General features: G+C 39.1%; 1 pseudogene; it reads right to left on the reverse strand.

Annotated features, from left to right (window-relative positions):
* Positions 1-934: 934 nt before the first annotated feature.
* On the reverse strand, positions 935-2,518 carry LOC143664340 (GA-binding protein alpha chain pseudogene; annotated as a pseudogene).
* Positions 2,519-16,585: the final 14,067 nt, after the last annotated feature.

Below are 16,585 nucleotides of genomic sequence, written 5' to 3' on the forward strand. Positions count from 1 at the left end.
AGTACTGCTGACTGATATAAAGTCTTCATTTCATCAGAAACACAATGAATACATAAGCTGCCTTGTTTAATAAATCGGCACTACAGGATTAAAAAAAAAGCCAAACAAAACCAAATATTTGTTTTCTGGATAAGGTGTAATTTGTCAATTCTTTAAATCTCTGATGGAAAAACAGAGATCATTTCAGAATTTTTGTAACAGCTGCTTTATTAAATTCCTCTCTCAAAATAATTTAACCTCTTGGCCTCACATTATGTATAATCTATACAGCAAATTCTTAAAATTGGCTTGGGTTAAGCCAGATTGAAACCTGAATCCGCTCTTCTGCCAGTCAACTTCTTACTATTCTTCGCTTGCAAATGTATAAATTACTTTAATAACTTGATACTCTAAGTTTAGTAATTCATTAATATCATATACTTTTATTTGATATGAATATCTTAGCTCTGCTTGATTAGATGAAACAGGAACACATGCTTTAGCTGTGAAAAATTCCATTTTCTGGTTCTATATAAAGCAACATCTAAAGCAGCAGAGAGGGGAAACAGATATATTTTCAAAAATAGTTAAGCCAGACTGTTTCCTGGAGATACTTCATTTATTTAATCATCTTCAGATACTACTGGATATTTTTGGTAGGGCTAGACATTAATACTGACCAGTTTAGGTTTCCTGACTGTTAATAAACTACCCCACAATGAACCTGCTTTCACACTGAAAACATTGTGGTGATCCCTTAACATATATACTCTAAAATATATGCTCAAAGTAAAAAGATCCAAATTCACAAGCATACAAAATATTTATAAAAAACATCATGCATTGGATTGTACAGTCTAGAAATAAAAGAAGATTCAAATTCGGTAATAAAAGTAAGAGCACTACTGCTCTCAGTATTAAAGAAAGATGCTGGACTCCCAGAAGGTCCTGGAGCTCAATTATCCTTCTCTGTTTGCAGAGAAGCAGTAGCCAGGGCAGCTGCCGTGACCGGCTGGGCAATTCCGTGGAGCCGCATCTTTGCAAGTTTCTTCTGTTCACATTCTGTGACCAAACGGTTCAGCTCTGCTGCACTAAATCCAATAAGAGTCTTCAAGTCACAAACAAACTTGTACACAAATCTCTTTCCTTGAACTTTACAAATCATGTTCCCCTCGTAATAATACCTTAATGCACGACTGAGTTTCTCATAGTTTATTGTAGGTTTATTTTTACGCTGTCCCCATTTCCGTGCAACCAGTTCAGGCTGATTTAGCTTAAACTTGTCTTTATCACCAACCCAAGAAATGCAGTCTCGAACATTCTTGTCAGTAAGAAGTTCTAGTAAAAACTGCCATAGTTGGATTTGGCCATTGTTTCCTGTCCTGGTCCCAGGTGAACTTCTATCTTCTCCTGAAATCCTTGGAGCTCTTTGTACTTTAGCTGCCTTTGCATTACTGTTTAGAACTTTAATGGTAGCTGGTATAGCAGACTGCACTGATGCTGGGATAATTTGCACAGGCTGATCAGTTGTAACTATCTCATTCATTTGTTGTTCTTGGCTTGCCAATACATATTTTCAAAGAAGCTCCAGATGATTCCAAAGAATTTCTCCCTGAGGGACCTGCTGAAAAAAGTCTTCTTGGTTGAGATTACATAATTCTCTTCCTGAAATGTTGAACGAGGTGAGTTCTATATCCACCATGCTGAATTCCTTCATTACCCAAACCACCCAAAGCAGGACTTGGTCTGTGGACCACTGTATGGGATCATATGGTATCCCAAGGCGTTCCTGCTCTTTCCTTTAACCTCCAGTGCAGCAGCTCATCTTGTCACTTGTTCAGAGGTTTCATCTGAAATGGTCGTGATGTGTTTTGTGCCATCAAGAGTGATTCCTTGAGCTTCCTCAACAAGATATGCTTCCGCTTCAGCCTGGGGGGCATCTGGGTCAATAACTACTTCAACAGTTTCTGCAGGCTTAAACATTTCAAGGATGTTTAACTTGGCTCAATTCCTTGATAAGAAATTACCTGTACACTAAGTTGTACAGTTCCATCTGTCTTTACTCCTTGGCCAAATAAACCTCATTCAGGATCCAGCTGGATGTCTTGCAAGTAAATTTTGTGAGCATCCAATGAACACTGGAGTCTTGGTTCGAGTAGTTTCTTTAAATTGCCCATTGGCTCATTGATGTCTGTAGCTTGGCTGACACGTTCAGCTGGGGTGGAAGTTTGTTCTACAATGTTTTCTTCCGTGCATTCTGGCTTCTCTGTTCCATCAATCTCAATTTCTGTCAGCTCCTTTGCTTCTCTTTTAGTCTTGGTTAATATATTTCAAAAGATCACTTCCGCTCCAGAATCGGCCCTGTTGCCCTCGCCAGTATTCCTGAGCCAGCTGAGAACCACAGCAGCCTCGGCTCCACTGTAGCGTTTCTCCAGGTGAAACCTGCAGCTCCTGCAACCCCAGTGTGAGGCTCTTCTCTTTTTTTTAAGGTAAATATATAGAGCTATACATTTACCTCCCAGCACTGCCTTTGTTGCATCACGTAAATTTTGGTACGCTGTGTTTTCCTTTCTATATGCCTCAAGATATGATCTAACTTCCCTTGTGATTTCTTCTTTGACCCACTGTTTTTTTCTAAAAATTGTACAGCCATAATGGTATCTTTTAATATGTCTCATCAACAGCTCACAAAAGATATCTAACCAAAATCTTCATTTCTCAAAAAAATATAATCCATTTACAAAATAGGATAAGCAGCTGTTAGGGGAGCTGCACTTAAAAACATATGTGCATTTATGTATGTTTAACAGGAAAACATCAACAGTACCGCAGGACTACCAGGGGTACATAATGGGGGGAGGGACAAAAGTTAGAGGGAGGTTTGGATTTTCTATGTGGTGAGGGTGTGTGTATTGGCTATCTTTCTCTTGGGAACAATGAAATTATCTAAAATTGATGGAATGTTGTCTTTGGACAGTATACATGAGGCCTAATGGATGCACTGACTGAGAAGTAGATTGGCAAACAATGATATATGCATATGATCAAACATTGTGCTGCTACAAAAACGAGGGAAGTTGTGAGGCATACAATAATGTGGATGAACATGTGGGACATTTGGTGAGGTAAAATAAGCCAGAAACAAAAGAGCAAATTTTTTGTATGATCTCATTTAGAAAGTTATTAGAAAACTGGGGCCTAGACTGTAAGCTCTTACAGCAGTCACATTTAGTCTGGAGTGGTAGTTGTTATTTCTGGATTTTGAGGGGCTGTTTTATATATGTACAGCCTGGTATTTAGAGCTAAGAACAAAGCTGATCAGGTTGGGATTAAGGTAATTCAGAATACAGAGGTGAGGAAGACATTGCTTGTATTTTAGAACTTCACCTACTCTTTGAGACCAAAGGAAGAAAGTTTTTGTCCTAAACCTAAATTTCCAGTAGACACAATCTAACTCAACCTGTCTGGATAGATCATTTAAACAATCTAAACACAGGGAGCCCAGAATAAGAATGAGAGCCTTTAATTCCTTATAGTTCAGTGTAATGCCTGGATATATCCCAGAATATATTAAGGAGATAATCAAAAAGTATGGACAAAGTCCCTTGAGGGATGGGGGAAACAATATGGAACTATTAAACTTTACCATTGGGAACCCCCCAAGTACTGTGACAAACATTAGGGACCCCTAAATCAATAGGCCAAGCCCTTATCTTGAGACTTGCTCTTGTGAAGCTTATGTATGTAGTAGACAAGTTTAGTCTACCTATAGGTATGCCTAAGAGTCACCTCTAAAGGACCTCTTTTGTTGCTCAGATGTGGCCTCTTTCTCACTAACCCACTTTTGCAAAGTGAATCCATTGCCCTTCCCCCTACGTGGGACATGACATCTAGGAGTGAAAGTCTCCTTGGTAGCATGGGAGATGACCCTGAGGAAAGAGTCTGGCCCTGGCACTGTGGAATCAACAATGTCATCCTGACCAAAGAGGGGAAAAGAAGTGTAAGTAATAAGGTATTCATGGCTGAGAGAGTTCATACAGAATCAAGAGGCTACTCTGGAGGTCACTCTTACGCAAGGTTCAGTTAGACATTGCTACTATCATAACTTGTCAAACCCCAACCAAAACCATTCCTGCCAATTCTAAAGAACACCTAGGGCATTATATAAGATTCTACAAAGGTTCCAAGCACTAGAGTAACTTTCCAGAAACCTATAACCTCCAAATAAGTTCGTGGACCAGATAAGTCCTGAAATCCAGAGGGGCCAACCTTTCCGAAACATCAACTAAGTTCCATCCCCTTATTCCATATTAGTGACAGCCCCTTCCAGCATGAAAAAGTTAGAATGGCCATATCCCAAATACTCCTAAGGAGTGAGAGGAGGATCAAAGGTGATAGTGGAGTTATACAGAGAAGGTCGGTTTTTAACAAATGAATATGAGTGCTGAATCAGTATATTGATATTTCTTTTAGTCTCTAGTACCTTAGAGTAGCTAGAAATAAGAACCTAAAATTGTAGAATTGCAACCTATACCAAACTCTGAAATCTGTTTTACAACTAATTGCTGTAATGTACTTTGAAATTTATTGCTTTTTTGTATATATGCCATTTTTCAAAAAAAGTAAACAAAAGAGAAGGAAGAGTATAATAGAGAAGATAGGATTTAACAAATGAATATGACTGCTGAATCAATATATTGATATTCCTTTTGGTCTTTAGTGTCTTGGAGAAGCTAGAAGAAAAAATGAAAAGTGATGGAGCTACAACCCATACCAAACTTTAAAATCTGTTGTATAACTACTTGTTAAAATGTACTTGGAAATTTATTGCTCTTTTGTATATATGCTATTTTTTCACAATAAAAATTGTTAAAAAAATGTATGTGCATTATGTAGAAACAAATTACTAGAGCTCAAAGTGCCTTCAAAATGTTAAACAATTTTCCTATAAATTTGCCCCCTAATTAATGCACCTCTTAAATATGACTTTCAAAAACCTTATACATTTAGGTGCAACTTTCCTCTTGCAAGAGATGAAGAAGAATGTATTTTCCAAAATAGCAATTATTTTCATCCCTGTAACTTGGCTATGTTCACATGTTGTTGCTACAGTGATTTTAGGAAATAGCTGTAGGAGGTTGGAGGATTACTGAGGGTAAGAGTCTCCATAACAAAAAGAAGGCAAGGACATCTAACTTTTCTGCAGGTGTTATTACAAAGCACTGGAACTGTAACGTTTATGATTCTGCAGCAAAAATTTTCAATGCCTTTTATCAACAAGCATAGCATTTTTTTTCTTTCTGATCAAATATTTTTATAGCCTGGCAAACTGATTTCAAAGATGCAATCCAGGTAGCTTAAAGAGAAGAGAGCTTTATCCATATTGGTATCTACAACCCAGGGAAGATCCAGCATTTTCTCACTGATGGAGTTACCCACTTACATTTTGAATCTTTAAGAAATGACATATTCTCCATTATACCCATATCTTCCAAAAACATTGTTTCCAGGGCAAAAAAAGTTACTGAAGATGCATGTGGCTTTTATTACACTGATGCAATAAATAAGCAGGTGTGTGTTGGGTACAAGAAGGTGCTTCAAAATGCATGTCCATCATCTTTGACTTCTTTCCAAGGTTCTGGCTTTGTGTCAACCATGGTTTTAGGTCTAAGAATGAAAAGACGGTTTTCTTTCCAATCATAAAAAACCAAAACTGTCATAGTCGCCACAGTGTCAGTCATCCTTGTAACTTGATTCTGTCTGCATGTTGTTGCTGCAGTGATTTTTGGAAATATCTGTAGGAGGTCTTTTTCATCTCCTCCTGACACTCCATAAGGCATCTACTGGTGTGCTTGATGGCATCCCAGAGGTCTCTTAGGCTCTCTTTGCTTTTCAAATGCTCCTCTCTTTCTGCCCCTCAGCCACAGACAGTTCAATTTTCTTGTCTTTGCATTCATTGGTTCTTTCTTTTGCCAGCTCCAATCAGCTATTGCAACCCTCAATGGAATTTTTCATTTCAGTTATTGTGGTCAACTCCAGTATATTAGTTTGGTCACTTTTAAAAATTTCTCTTTATTGATACTCTTGTTCATTCATCATTTTTCTGATATCCTTGAAGTTCTTTTTCCATATTTCCCTTTATCTCTTTGAACATAATGAAGATAATTTTTAAAAAGTCTTTGACCTTTATATCCAAAGTCTGGTTTTCTTCATTAATAGTTCCTGCATGTTTACCTCATCCTTTGAGCGGACCCTCATTTCTTGTTTCTTTGTTTTTCTTGTGATCATTTCTTTAACACTGTACAGTTTAATATTTAAATGTGATAACTCTGGAATTTAGTTCCTGAGTTGCCTGTTCCTTAAGTTTGCATCCAGATAATGATATGACGCAGATTTCCTTGAGTGCCAGGAGCTAACCAAAATAAAGAAACCTATGCAAAAAAAAATACCTTTCATAATCATATAAATTGCCTCTTTGTTGGCTGACGCTCTCCTTCAGAATCTAGCCCTCTTATGAAGAAGATTAGCCCAAAGTGAAAATGAAATAGTTTCCTCTCTGTCTTTTCTGAGCTTGCACCTTGTCCTGGGCTTATACTGGCTTGTGGCCTTAGGAATTCCCCCATTTATAGGACTTGACGCCTCCTCTGCTGCTGATCAAATAGACACGCACTTCCCTTCCTGGTACTCTATTGCTTGTCTTAAAGCAGGTAATTCTTTACCTGAGGCTGCTTTGTGTGTATGTGTGTTTTAAACACAATTTTATTGAGCTATATTCAAATACCATATAATCATCCAAAGAGTATAATCAATGGTTCACAGTATCATCATATGCATTCACCATCCATCCACTTTTTAATATTTTCATTACCCTAAAAACAAAAGTAAGAACAAAAATTAAAGTAAAAGTAAAAAAGAACACCCAAAGCATCCTATCCCCTCCATCCCTCTATTATTTATTTATTTATTTTTTGTCTTTATTTTCTTACTCATCTGTCCATACACTGGACAAAGGGAGTGTCAGTCACAAGGTTTTCACAATCACATGGACACACCATAAAAGTTATATAATTATACATTCATCTTCAAGAATCAAGGCTACTAGATGACAGTTTAGTAGTTTCAGGCATTTTCGTCTAGTTACACTAAAAACTGAAAAGAGGTATCTATAGCATGCACACCAAAAATTGAAAAGAGGTATCTATAGCATGCGTAAGAATAACTCTAGAATGACTTCTCAATTCTATTTGAAATCTCTTTCACTGAAACTTTATTTTGTTTCATTTGTCTTCTTCTTTTTGGTCAAGCACTCTTTCTCAATCCCATGATGCTGGGTCCAGTCCCTGGGAGTCAGGTCTCAAACAGGGAGATTTATACCCCTTGGAGTCATGCCCCATGTAGCGGGGAGGGCAGTGAGTTTACCTGTGGCATTGGCTTAGAGAGAGAGGCCACATCTGAACAAAAAAGAGGTTCTCTGGGGGTGACTCTTAGGCAAAATTATAAGTGGTGTTAGCTTTTCTTTTGCAGGACTAAGTTTCATAAAGGCAAGCCCCAACATTGAGAGCTTGGCCTATTAAATTGGTAGTTCCCAATGCTTGTGAGAATATCAGGTTTTCCTGAGTTGAGGAAATTTAATATTTCCACATTTCCCCCCAGTCCCTCAGGGAGAGTTTGCAAATACTTTCTTATCTTCTGTCCAGATTACTTTGGGGTATATCAGGACATCACACTAACCTGTACAAACCAACAAGATCTCACTCCCTATTCAAGGTTCCATGTAATTACAGTGTTCAAATAAACTGACCATTCAAGTTAAATTAGATAGTGTGCTACAGAAAACATAATTTTTGCACCAAAAACCAACTTTTCCTTTGGACTCACATAGAAGTTGAAAGTTTAAAATACAGTCAATATCATCTCTTACCCTTACATCTGATTTACCTTAGTCCTAACCAGATCTGCTTCATTTATATCTCTAATTGAAGTCTGATCTCTTTTTCAGCTGTTTTTAATTATTATTTTTTTAAATTTATTTTTTGTTATCAAACCCAAACAACATACAAGCATGAACATTCTTAATATACAGACATTCTATGCATGGTGTACAATCAATGGCTCACAATATCATTCAATAGTCGTATATTCATCACCATGATCATTTTTTAGAACATTTGTAGCACTCCAGAAAGAGATAAAAAGAATAAAGAAAAAACGAATACATACCATGCTCCTTACCCCTCCCTCTCATTGACCACTAGTATTTTCATCTACTCAATATACTTTAACCTTTGTTTCCTCTATTTTTTCCTATACCTCTTCCCACTTCCTTTCATTGTTCACTAGTATTTCAATCTACTCAATTTGTTTTAATTTATTCCCCTATTATTTATTTATTTATAATCCATACATATATTTTTAAAGTCTTTTTATTTTGAAATATAACATATCTTATTGTGAAACATAACATTTACTGTGAAAAGAAATATTTGAAAATATTTATTGTGAAAATTTATTGTGAAATATAATGTACATACAAAAAAGCAATACATTTCAAGTACATTTTAATGGCCCCAGTCTTTTTTGTTTTTAAAAATTTTTTAATTTTTTTAAACATAGCGACATACAAACACGAACATTTTTACCATATGATCATTCCATTCTTGATATATAATCAATAACTCACAATGTCATCACATGGTTGTATATTCATCACCATGATAATTTCTTAGAACATTTGTATTAATTCAGAAAAAGAAATAAAAAGAAAAAAGAAAAAAATTAATATACCATACCCTCTCATTGATTGCTAGTATTTCCATCTACCCAATATATTTTAGCCTTTGTTTCCCCTATTTTTTCTGTACCCCTTATCACTCCCTTTCATTGATCACTAGCATTTCAATCTACTCAATTTATTTTAACCTTTCTTCCCCCTATTATTTATTTATTTCTAATCCCTATGTTTTACTCATCTGTCCATACTGTAGATAAAAGGAGCATCAGACACAAGGTTTTCACAATCATACAGTCACATTGTGAAAGCTATATCATTATACAATCATCTTCAAGAAACATGGCTACTGGAACACAGCTCTACATTTTCAGGCACTTCCCTCCAGCCTCTCCAATATACCTTAACTAAAAAGGTAGTGTCTATATAGTGCATAATAATAACCTCGAGGATAACCTCTTGATTCCGTTTGGAATCTCTCAGTCATTAACACTTTATTTTGTCTCATTTTTCTCTTCCCCCTTTCTGTTGAGAAGGTTTTCTCTATCCGTTGGTGCTGAGTCCCAGCTCATTCTAGGATTCCTTTAGTTCTTTAGTCCTTTAGGCTCCCTTTAATTCTTTGTTCATGTTTCCCTTTGGCTCTTTGAGCAGATCTAGGACCATTTTATTTTCTCTATTCTTTTTTTTTGTCATGATAATTGATTTTCTTTTTCTTTTTTGTGAAAAATAACATATATTCAAATAAGCAATACATTTCAAAGCACATCAAAACAATTACTTGAAGAATTGATTTCAGAGTTTGGCATGGGTTACAATTCCATAATTTTTAAATTTTTAACTGCTCTAAGATAGAAGAGATTAAAAGAAATATCAATATAATGATTCAGCGATCATACTCATTTGTTAAACCCTCTCTTCTCTGTATAACTCCACTGTTGCCTTTGATCTTTCTCCCACTCTTTTGGGGTATTTGGGCTACGCCCATTCTAACTTTTTCATGATGGAAGGGGCTGTCAGTAATATGGGATAGGGGGACAGAAGCAGTTGATGTCCTGTAGAGACATTTCAGGTCCAGGGATCCATCCGGAGGTGGTAGATCTCTGGAAAGTTACCCTAGTGCATGGAACCTTATATAAAGCCCTAGGTGTTCTTTAGGATTGGCAGGAATGGTTTTGGTTGGGGTTTGGCAAGTTAAGATAGATAGCAATGTCTAACTGAAATTTGAGTAAGAGTGACCTCCAGAGTAGCCTCTTGACTGTATTTGAACTCTCTCAGCCACTGATACCTTATTTGTTACACTTCTTTTCCCTCTTTTGGTCAGGATAGCATTGTTGATCCCGTGGTGTCAGGGCCAGGCTCATCTCTGAGAGTCATTTCCCACGCTGCTAGGGAGTCTTTCACCCCTGGATGTCATGTCCCATGTAGGGGGGAGGGCAATGGTTTCACTTGCATTGTTTGGCTTAGGAAGAGAGAGACCATGTCCGAGCAACAAAAGAGGCCCTCTGGAACTAACTCTTAAGCACACCTATAGGTAAGCTAAGCTTCTCTGCTACATACATAAGCTTCACAAGAGCAAAAAGCCTCAAGGTCAAGGGCTTGGTCTGGTGATTTGGGTGTCCCTAAAGTTTGACACAGTATCAGGGGTTTCCCTGGTAGTAAAGTTTAATAGTTTCCCATTTTCTCTCCCATCCTGCAAGGGACTTTGCTAATACCTTTTTTTCTTTTTGGCATGGGCAGGCTCTGGGAATTGAACCCAGGTCTCCAGTATGCCAGGCGAGAATTCTGCCACTGAGCCACCATTGCACCACCCTCCCTCTACTTTTTTTTTTTTTTTGCATGGGCAGGCACCAGGTAGTGAACCTGCCAAAACTTTTTGATTATCTGCTTATATACTCTGGGATGTATCCAGACGTTACATTAAGCTAAACAGGATTAAAGGCCTCATTTTTATTTTGGGCGCCCTGTGTTTGGATTGTTTAAATGATCTATCCAGACAGGTTGAGTTAGTTTATGTGCTACAGAAAATTTAGGTTCTGGACAAAATAAATCTTTCTTCCATTGTTATCAAAGAGTAGATGAGGTTCTAAAATGCAGAAACTTCCTTACCGCTGTCTTCTGAATTACCTTAATTATAACCTGATCAGCTTTATTTTTCTCTCTAAATACCAGGTTATACACATATAAAACAGCCTCTCAAAATCTAGGACCATTTTTAAAAAGTTTTTGTCTGGTATGTCCCAGATTTGATCCTCCTTATTGATGGTTTCTAATGCTTTAAATTTCTCCTTTGCCTTGGCTATTACTTCCTGTTACTTTGTGAGTTTTGTAATCTTTTTTTGAAGATTACTATTATTCTATTAAGCTACTGGAATGCAATATACCAGAATTGAAATAGTTTTTATAAAGGGAATTTAATATATTACAAGTTTAGTCCTAAGCCTTTAAAAATGTCCAAACTAAGGCAACCAGAGAAAGATAGCCTTGACTCCAGAAGGGCTGGTGGTGGGTAGCTGGGTAGTCAGGTGGCTGGCATCTGCTGGTCCCTTGCTCCTGGGCTCCATTGCTTTCAGCCTCTGTTCCTGTGTTCCTGTTCACTTTGCTTCTCTGGGGCTGGCTTTCACCTCTCGGCTTCCCTTGGCTCTCTCCAGGTTCTGGCTTGCTTAACATCTTGTGGTGATGTCTGTTTGGCTCCAAGCATCTCCAAACATCCATGTCTCTGTTTCCCAGGTGTCAGCATCTGTGTCAACTCTGCTCTGTGCTCTCTCCAAAATATTTCCTCTTTTAAGGGACTCCAGTAAACTAATCAAGACCCACATAGAATGGGTGGAGTCACATCTCCATCTAATTAAAATGTCATACCCACAATTGGGCATGCTCCATCACTGTGCAGATACTCTAACAAAAATTTCTGCCCTACGGTATTGAATTAGGATTAAAAGAACAGCTGCTCTGCCCTTCCCCAAGACTGAATCAGGATTAAAACATGGCTTTTGTGGGGTACATCATAAGTTCAAACTGGCACATTGTCCAACAGAACAGATTAACGTTTAAGTTCAACTGTTCCACTGTCCTGTTGTACCTGGAAATTTTGACATTTTAGTGTGTTAGCACTGGCATTTTGACTCTGAGGTGTCTGTTCCAGTCTTTGCATATTGTCCTGTGTAAATGCTCTTTTTCAGGATTTATTTATAAAAATGAGTTTAGAGACTAGCTCGAGGCCAAAGTATAGGAGCCATGGGCATGTGCATGTGACCTGAGGGGTTCCTGTTTACACATGTCCCCTCTTCTCTAAAAAATGGTTTCCTTGGGGTCCAGCACACTACACTGTATAACCTACAGCCAGCCAGCCATTGCCCCAGGCAGCCACTTTCCTGCTCTCCCTCAGTGATATGTGTGAATGCTTGGTGAGTAGCCTTTTAAACACAGAGCATGTTTTGGAATGGCCAAATATATATGGTCCCAAATGTGCTTGAGGGTTATTCCACTCCCTTCAGATCCAGGACCAGGGATCTGTACTGGGAATGCAGGTGCTGAGCCAGTGAGCTCCAAGGGAAGGGCCAGCCAGTGTATCACAAGATCCTACTATTTTTTTCTTTATTAAAGATGTTGTGGGTTTACAGAACAATCACACATAAAATACAGGATTCCCATATGTCACCCTACTATTAACACCTTGTATTAGTGAAGAACATTTGTTACAACTGATGAAAGCACATTTTTACAACTGTACTTTTTTTTTTTTTTTTTTTTTTATTGGCATGGGCAGGCTCCAGGAGTCGAAGCCGGTCTCCAGCATGGCAGGTGAGAACTCTGCCACTGAGCCACCATTGCCTGCCCTACAACTGTACTCTTAATTATAGTCCACGGATTAATTTAGGGTTCACTGTGTAGTGCAGTTCCATGGATTTTTTTTTTAGAAAATATTTATTTTATTACTATATATATAGCCTAACATTTCCCCTTTTAGCCACATTCAGATATATATTTCAGTGTTATATTATGTTCACAACATCCCGATGCTTCAGAGACATCTTCCCTGAACTCACAGTGTTAAATACTTACCCAGCTATTCAGCATGGCACCCCCACTTTATTTTCTAAAATTCACTTATTGCTAGCTAACTTTATCTTTCTTTAGTTTTTGGCTGACGTATGCCCCCTCTATTAAAGTTTAAGCTTCAGAAGAATGAGAAGTTTGCCTTGATCACCATCGTATTTCCTCATGCCTAGAATGGTACTTGGTACTTAGTACTTTGTATAGACTCAGTACAAATGTTTGCTGAAGGAATGAATAAAGGGAAGAATTTAACTAGGCAGTGGCGTGTCCTCTGTAGGACTCTTCCTTCATGTCTTAATAAGCATTCTCCTCCTCTGGACTGGGGTGGCTTCCTCCCCCATAACCCCTGTCCCAGACACTGGTCATAAAACTATATCCCCTACAGGCCTTAAGCCATCCCTTGCTTCTTTTCCTCTCTCACATCTCTGGGGATCCCTGGAACCACTTCTTCCATTTCATGGTCGAGAAACCGATTTTTGGCTAACCCTGCATGAGACTTGCCAAACCCCATGAATGCAGTAATCTTTATCCTAGGGAAGATGAAGGTTTGGGGTAAAAATAAAATATACCACAAAGCAGGGATGAGTTATGGTATGCATAAGAGCATCTGATAGCTGTTCTGTGACTCATTCATTTATTTTAACCACATCAGAATATGACAGTCTGTTGAAAAAAGTGTACATTATTTATTCCATACTGGGGAAGTGGCACCATAACACTGTTTAAAAAAATACCCTAAATTTTTCCCTATCAGAACCTGTTGTTGAGTTAGAGAAATAAGCTTGCCAAATGCCCAATTCGGTCTTTATTGGTCCTGGTTGGATGGCATCTCTCACCAAGTGTCTTTTTCCACAAACTTCTTTTGGCACTGTTTAAACCAGACAAGAAAACGTGGACAATTGCCACCAAACCAGACAACTCTCCCAGTTTCCTGCCATCAGTGCACTGGGAGATGGCCATGGGGAAAGGTGAAGGACACTCTCCTGGCTACTAGAGGTGCTGGAGGGTCTCTCCCAGGCTTTGAGTCTACCTGGATCCTTACTGTAGAGTAGCAGAAAGAACTTCGGACTCGGTGAGTGCCTGGTCTATTGCTGCCTCTGGTGTTAACTGACCACATGACCTTGGCTCTATTGTCTATTTTCTCCATTTCTCTGAGCCTCAGTTCTACCATGTATCCAGTGATCCTCTAGGGTTCCTCCAGAGCTGATATCTGGGATTCTGAAAGTCTTTGAGGAGCAGCAGGTGACTTGACACTATAGGTTTATGTGCCTAGGGAAGGCAGCTGGGGTCTGCTTATCTTTCAGTTTCAGTCTGGTTATGCCTTAGCTCTAATGAAGGGTAACTCTAGTTCAATCCCAGGCCTGGTGTCTCCTGTTTTCTCAAGGGTATGGAGGCATTTCTCCTTTCTTGGTCTGGTCCTGGGAGATCGCCCTTTCTCTCCCTACTGCTCTCTCCTTATTTTCTGCCTCCTCATCTTTCTGAAGTTTCAGACTCAGATCCCTTGCTGTGAGATTGACAAGGCAAAGTCATCTTCTGAAAAGGAAACTTAGGCATATCAATAATAGCAATAACAACAGTAATAATAACAAAGCATTTTATATTTATGTTAATACTTCACAAAGAGCTTTTAAATATATTCTCTCATCAGTCATTTTAAGGTCCCTTTGTTGAGACAAAAAGGGACCCTCCCTTCTCCTTTCTCTGAATTCTGCTCAGCAGGAAACAGCTCAAGCCAACTTTTCTGCACATGCATACTTCCCCATACACTTTAACATCAAAGCATATTTTTTTAGGGTACAAACTAATGTACTGAACTCTTCCTGCATTGCGGAACTTTCTGTTTAGAATTCGGTTGTTCAGAGAGAGAGAGAGAGTCTTGTTCTGCATTTATAAGATAAATTACATTTTAGGGAAAGTTTCTCAGATGGTTTTCACTTTCGGTATTTTTAAAGCCAGAGCTTCCAAAATTGGGGAGAAGTTTCAAAATCTCCCCCAGCCACCCTGAAAGAAAGACCAGTTCCTTTTGCTGTTGTGGCCAAGGACGGCTGGATTCAGGGTTGGAGCCAGGGACAATTGTCAGAGGGAGGCCTTGGATTCCTTGGGGAGGCAGAGGGAAGGCCCACAGCCTGGTATGTCCTCCCAAAAATCCAATGACCTTGGGACGAGAGTCTAGAGATGGCAGGCTGAGGGGCTTTGTGCTCGTGGGGAGAGACTGTCTAGGGGTGTTGGTAGAAAAGGCTCAGGTCCACCTGCCTATCTGCTTCTGCCTGGACGTGGGCAACTGTTGAGTCACTGGGGACTCGCTGGGGGACTGGGCAGGTTCCAACACGTCCCTTCCAGAGCAGAGCTTCTGAGCTACCCCATAGACTTATGTGATTCACCTGGAAATCAGTATTTTCCTGCCACAACAAACTAAAGTGAACAACTGAAACCCCCAAGGTGGCAGAGCCCTTATCTCCTCTTTTTCTAGGAAGTTGCCTACTCTGCCAAACTGTTTGCCAACAGTTCCCTCCCTAAAACAGAGCTGTCTTGCTACTGTCCTCTCAAAACCTTCACTGGCTCCCTGTGGCTTAGCTTGGCCCACATGACCCTTTATGGACCAGCCCCATCCTCACATCCACCTGGTTCTCCCTTCTTCCCAGCATACAGCACTCTTGCCTCCCCAGATCTCCAACTGCTACCCTAACTTGCCAGGCCCTTTCATATATCCCACTGCTTTTTAATAGGCCATTCCCTGGAATGTCCAACTCCTCTTCCTTCTCCCTGGTAAACTCCTCTTCAATACCCAGGATTTGAAATTCTCCTCTTCTGGATAGCTCCCTCCTTTGTATAATAAAGCAACTGTCCATTTCCAAGATGGTTGCTGCCCCATACTATAGGCTTCTTAAAGACAGGACCTGTTTCTTTCCTATAAGATGCTGTATGATTTAGAGGTTAGATTAGCAAATTCTGGAGCCAGACAGCCTGGGCTCAAATCCTGACTCTATAACTCATTAGACATGTGTTCTCATAACTTCTCTATGCCTCAATTTACTCAACTGTAAAATGGGTTAGTAATGTCTTTGCTGTAGACTGCTTTGAGAATCAAATGAATTTATATATGTATATATAAAGCAATTAGAATGGTATCTGATGTATCATGTAGTAAGCACTACATAAGTGTTAACTACGGCTATTTAAAACAAATCCATTATAAGATACAGTTCCTGGAACATAAGAGATGTTAGCATACATATTTTGAAACAAATTCCTCCATCACATTGCTTCCTCCTTCCTTTTCTTCATCGCCTTCTTCCTTCCTTTCCTCTTTTCTTTCTTCCTTCTATTAATTTCCTCCCTCTCTCCCTTCCATCCTTCTTTCCTTCTCTATCTTCCATTTGGTGAGTGTTCTTCCATCTCATTTTCTTTCTCCTTTATTTCTTTATTCTTTATCCCCATCATTGGTCCTCATTGAACAACTAGCTCCACTGGGGATCCTTAGAGCTGAAAGGTCCAATGAGTCCCACAATATTTTCCGTAAAGCTTCTGTGGTGGATGGTCTTTGGGGGATATGACAGGCAGGGAGTAGGTGTGATAGCTGAGACCCTAGGCCATATGCACTAATCTAATAGAGGCTGGAGGAGACTAAGTGAAGGTGGAGAGAGAGAGAGAGATGGAAAGAGACAGGGGCAGGGAAGACCTCTTCAAGAAGGTATTTACTACTTGGAAAGCTGAATGGACAGTCTCTGCCCACATTGCCTAGATAAATAAACCCCTGTAGTAGAATCTTTCTGGATACTAGGGAAGCAGAACAAGGCAGAACAAAAAAAGGAATGATGGCAG

This window comes from Tamandua tetradactyla, chromosome 20 (assembly GCF_023851605.1).
Source record: "Tamandua tetradactyla isolate mTamTet1 chromosome 20, mTamTet1.pri, whole genome shotgun sequence".
NCBI classification, from domain to species: Eukaryota; Metazoa; Chordata; class Mammalia; order Pilosa; family Myrmecophagidae; genus Tamandua; species Tamandua tetradactyla.